Here is a 6,186-nt window from a genome sequence, read left to right as displayed (position 1 = left end):
TATCTGATCAACCGGCACGAGAGTTATGGCGCCCTTGTTTTTCTTAACTACATGAAAAATGCCAACAAAGGAAAACCTGAATATTTAGGATACAGGACAGAGGGAATTGGTAATAGGACGGGTTATAGCTTCCGCTATATTTCTTTTATTCTTGTTCCTGTTGGCAAGGAACGGAGACTGAAAAAATATTCCTTCTTGTTTAGGGTAAATAAATACAATTAGAATAATAGAGTTCGTTACTAAAACAATCCAATTCATCTCAAGCGAAGTAATGAGTGCACTTATCTAATACAGATTAGCTAACGTATCAAAGTCTCGTAAGGGAAGTTGTGCGAACTTCTCAAAGTTAACATAAGTCGAGGAAAACTCGGTAGGGCGGGAGGCTATTTGCTGCGTTTCATTCAGATTTATGCCACGCGTCCACTGCTTGCTCAATACAGATAATGAACGGGGCGGAAACTATAAATCTACAAAAGTTGCGTAATGGCGAAGAATCGGGAAAGTAAAATAAACATAATAAAGTGTTTAAGCTGGTTAGTTTAGTCGTCGAAGTTCACCCGTAACGGGCCGGTCTTCCGCGTGCCATTTGAACCTGCTTAGTGAGGTTTCCGCTTAAGCGTATTAATCTGAAATTAGGTCGCAGTTAACACCGTCATGTTAAGTATGTAAGGGTCAGTGTTCCCTTCTACTAATATTGTGTTGAACTGAATAATGAAGTGTTTTGTTTTCACGTGTTTAGTTACTTAGAAAGTATTATAAGCGGTGTATATTATGACACCAAGAATACATATTATGACCCACAAGATTAAAATTAAGTATAGAAGTAGGTACTACTAACAATCTCTACCAAAACTTTTGAAGCGTTATTCAGGATGTAACACCCAAACATCCACATCTTTCATATTTATAAAATTAACTTACTTATAAGAAATTAATTAATCAAAAATCTTTGCTCTTATTTTCTTTGTAGAATGAGTAGATATAGGTGGCTAAAGGCAGATTGTTCTGTACGTTGTCTAATCCGTATAACGTCGTATTTATATCTCGTAAGTGATTATGCAAGCGGGTCACAATAGTATAGTGCAGATTTGTTTGACCGCGAGGACATTTTATTTTACTGAGCGCTTTATTGGTTCCATATCAATGGCCTAGTGTGGATTTGTATCTACTTATTTGTGGTTAGCTTTTGTCGATGTTCAGTTTGTAGTAGGTGCTATTGCGGAACACAAATAAATAACCTTTTTTAGTTAGTTAATATTAGTACTATCTAGAGGTATATTGATCTTGAGATTTTAACAAAATATCAGATGTTTTGATTCCCTTTTGCCTAAACAATGAACCTCTTTACGCTTAATGATTTCTTAAGGATGCTAAAGTCCTGCATAAAAATATTATCAATATCGTGCTGTTTTTTTTTTTGCTGAAATATACCAACCAGCTACCAAGTAAAAAAACAACATTCATCGATATATCGAGTTTCACTACATCACTAGCGGTCATAGCTTCGTGGGATGGACGCGACAAATCAAGCCGCGAGCTGCAATGGGGCGGCTCCGCATCGACAGCGCTGATTTATAGCGGAGCCGCGTTATCGCTCCCGCGTCTCGGGCCTACTGTGCAGCTATACTACGCTACGCGATGCTACGAGTCAGCTACGCGAGTGCTACGCATTTGAAAATATGTACTACGAATTCGGTATGACATAAACAACATTAAAAAGCTTGAAACAATCTACCAAAAAATATATTCTATTTCAAATGTCCACACTAACTATTAACTAACTTACACTTACAAGTAAATACATATAATTGGGCTCATAAACAAAGACTTCGGTGAGAGTCCTTAATGAAAAACCCGTCAAAATTCGGTGCAGGGAATATCGAACTGAACCTGGGGAAAATAACCACTGGATTCGATCCGATAGCTTGCTATGTTGGTAATTTAGTATAATGAGAATTTAAATAGCAGCTGCACCTTATCTAAACCGAACCCAACATTTATGAGACTTTTCACAAATGTTTTAAAATCCAAGCGGTCACGCGCAACATTAAATTTAACTCGTATTTGTAGAGGACGTTTAATCGCTTGTTAACGGTCGGCGACCGTGGTAAATCTCTGGTAATCCGGTGCAGAACAAATATAGTTGAGAGGCAGATAAGGTGCGTCCGGCGTGCGGACGGCTCGGACGCGGTCGCTAATGTGCCATTTGTATGATGATGTGGCCCGCGGCCCAAGTCCTCCCCACGGTGTCCTCACGACGTCGTGTGGAATTGACGCTGCTTCAAGTAATGGGCTTGCAGCTTTACGACTGTCGTAAATAGGTACCTGAAGCTACATGTCTACCAGACTTCAATACAGTTAGTGTACCTTATAGTGTTCTCTAAATATAAGTACTGTATTGATGAAGAACTCTCAAACTTGTAAAAACTCAAAGTTCGCAATGCTACCAACAGCGTTAGCTACCACGTACAAGATACAATTTTATTTTGGGCGTAATCATTTAATGAACATGTTCATTAAACCTATGAGTAGAAAAAAGTGCTAATAATCATCTAAGTTTCGCTTTGAGTTTATTTTTATATTTAACTAGCTTCTGCCAGCGGTTTCACCCGCATCCCGTGGGAATCTCTGCACGAACCCGGATAAAAGTAGCCTATAGCCTTCCTCGATAAATGGGCTATCTAACACCGAAAGAATTGTTCAAATCGGACCAGTAGTTCCTGAGATTAGCGCGTTCAAACAAACAAACAAACTCTTCAGCTTTATAATATTAAGTATAGATGCCGGAAAATAGTCAAGGAAAAGAAAAACCTACATAGCGCAACATACCAGCCAGTGTGGACGTGTATCTAAAAGCGGGCGCCAGTGTAAACAGCAGCGACAATATTTGCTTTTTCTGCTAAAAAAATGACCGGCGGAGGTCAGTTAATTTACATAGTAAACGTGCGCTTAGAATGGACCGTCACGCGCGGTCAGTCGCTCACAAGACCGGCTATCAAGGACAGGGCGGTGGACCGCGCCGCTTATAATTTACAACCTTTTAATTTTGGACTTTATAGAACACTTTTAAAATGATCTTTTTGTTTACGAAAAGGGCATACATATTTTGTTTATCCATACGAACAACAATATCTAGATTACATATTTTTATATCCGCACCCAAACTGAATTTGAAAATCTTTTTGTTGTTCATGGGCCCTTTTGCAGTGGCGGAAAATTTTGGGAAATTCTAAGCAGTATTTTTAATCAGACTGTTTTCATTGGACAATTTTGTACATACGAAACGTGCAAGGCTTCAGAGAGTAAATTTCTAATCCAATCTCCAGGGGCCCGATTCTCCTAAGTTAATAATGTCAAAATCGAATAGGAATCGAATCGCAATATGATCGCAATAGTAGTTTTAACCATATCGGGCATTCTGCTACTAATTTAAGACCAATCGTATTCCAACGACATTCGATTGGTTTGCGATTGGTCTGCTATTTTGGTGATTTTGCTCTATACGGTAGTTTGCTCTACAATCATATTGCAATAGTTAATCATTTGCAGACAAAATGATTCATTATTGAATGACAGAAAAGGATAAAAACGTTTATATCAAAGAATAAATAGCGGAATGCCACATACGTGTCAATCGTAATTGAGTCGGGATTGGATCGCAGTCGAACGTGAATCGTATGTTGCTTAAGTAAAATTAGGAGAATCGGGCCCCTGGACTTGCGTTTTCCGTTATTTTATTTTTTCTAACTAAAACCTCGGGTGAAGGCTTTGAAGATGGAGATATCTATAAATAACCTATAGAAAAAAAAAAACAATTAACTTAGCTGTTGTAAACATCGACCTTGGTCGACCGTATACCTAAGCCTATCGATAAGTACGTACCACATAAGAAAGGTAGATTTATTACTACGTTTTAAAATATAGGATAGCATACTTGTCAGGTATACTGATCATGATGCACTCTGTACTGTTCATAATGATGTCGGATGGCGATAATTTAATTTAGCCTTGATGGTGTAGCGGATGAGTCGGCGTTAAGAGTGCGTCATTAGCGGTTATCACTTCATTCCGGATGAAAAAACTTCAACAGCCCTCGGCGTCTCTCACGTGCGCTTATGATTTATTAATTTTCACCTTCATAAATATGGTGCACGCCTGTATAATGAGTCGACAATATAAGTACAAATTATTTGCAACCAGTGAATAGAAGTTAATCAAGTGCCACAAAAAATACGGACCCAACTCTTTTTTCGAGGTTTAATAACTAACTTATCATATCTAAATAGGTCCTCAAGTAAATGCCACGCATATTGTTGTGGCTGGTATAAAACATAATTTTTAATTTCTTGATGCTTTGCGTTTTGTCAACCAAGACGAAAAATCAATCAAGTTTAATCACGTACCTATCTGCGGTCAAATAATAATTAATAGGTCACCGACACCTCTAGCACCTCGACATATCTATTTATAAGAAAAACCTAATGAACATTAAGCTTGTACCTTCTTAACGAGCAGCTAAGATTCATATTTTGTGTTTTATCTATCTTTTATGAATAACTTCTGCAGAGTTAAAACTTGTTTATAGGGACATGGTATCGAAGCAAAAGTATCGATATCGTACTCATGAGTAGAATCGATAACAAAGTATCGTACTCATTAAAGTATCGAAACAAAAGTATCGATACTTCAAGGTATCGAGTACTTTTTTAGATCAAAATTTGCTTGGTCAATATCAGTCAGTAAATAATGTCAGTTTTACTTCAATTCAGCAGGACATAAAAAACAAATGGTATTGGTACACTTTAATAGAATAATAGAAAAATGGAATGAATGAAACAAATCGAAAATGTAGCAAAAGGAAACAATATTAAGTTATTTGAGGTATACTAAAAACTAGCAGTGTCCCACAGTTTCACCCGCGTAGTAGATTAAAGATCCCATTCCTCCTCCGTACAGTCACTTAAAAATAGAAGTTTGTTGAGCCTTTTTGGAGATAAGCGGTTTCGAATTTTTGTGATGGTACTTCCTGCTTTAGAAAATAATTGTTCTGAAGGTACTGACGTCGCAGGGATTGATATATATTCTCGTGCCAATTTATATAATTTTGGGAATACTACTTTCATATCTTCCCATTGTTTTAAGGGATCTATTGAAAGTGGCGAAACCTGTGCCGATAAGTAGTAGCTTATAAGTAGTAGTGAGCTAGAAAGCGCTGTTAAATTAAATTCTTCATTCGATACGATACCTGGGATTCGATACTTTTACTTATTGAGTAAAAGTATCGAATGCAAAGTATCGAGTACAAAAGTATCGGTATCGAACTGGAATGTACTCGATACCACAAAGCATCGATACTTTTTCGTGTCCCTACTTGCTTAGAACCAGCTACACTGTTAACTTAGGTATGTCTTTACATGATAAATCTGAGGTAGGTATCTATTGTTTACCTACGCGCTGGGTCTAATCAAAAATACTAACTATAAGTTCGGCCATTCAGAGAATGCGTTCCTGACACGTCGCGATTGAACTGACGACGTAACTTTGCAATGGCGTTGCAGTTACGATAAAAATATTTTTGCTGGTTGTTTACCGTTTTAACAATTGAGGAGCATTAAAACAACATTATTATATCAATAATCAATGAATGTAGTTACGTCGTCAGTTCAATCGCGACGTGTCAGGAACGCATTCTCTGAATGGCCGAACATAGGTATTCCAAAAAAGGATTTTTTAATTTGCTGTAGAATTATCCCACTTTTGAAGTGGATGTTGTCCTGTATGTTCCATGACAATGATGGAGGAGACTAGAACCTACTTACCTACATACCTAGGAGTTGAAAAGGTCTACCAAAAAGGTATTATTTCTATAATCGACAACATTTCTGTAATATCTATTTCACTTGTATAGGCAGCACAAAGTATTAATGGAACATCAACATGTATCTGTAGTAGCAAGCCGAGAGGATTGCGGAGTCAGCAGCACGCGCGATCGATAGGCACGCATCTCCGCCTGCTCATTCCATAGCTTTTTGTTCTGGAAGCTTAATATTGGGAATGTACATATTTACTTACCTATTGTTTGAATATTTAAAATTAGTGGTTTCTTTGATACTGATCATCAACACATTGGTTTGTAGGTACCTAGGTATTTATTGGATTAAACAAACTTAACTCTAAGAATTGAAT

The sequence above is a fragment of the Helicoverpa zea genome, chromosome 3 (assembly GCF_022581195.2).
Source record: "Helicoverpa zea isolate HzStark_Cry1AcR chromosome 3, ilHelZeax1.1, whole genome shotgun sequence".
NCBI lineage: Eukaryota > Metazoa > Arthropoda > Insecta > Lepidoptera > Noctuidae > Helicoverpa > Helicoverpa zea.
The sequence above is the reverse complement of the archived record's forward strand: the minus strand, read 5'-3'. Positions refer to the sequence as shown.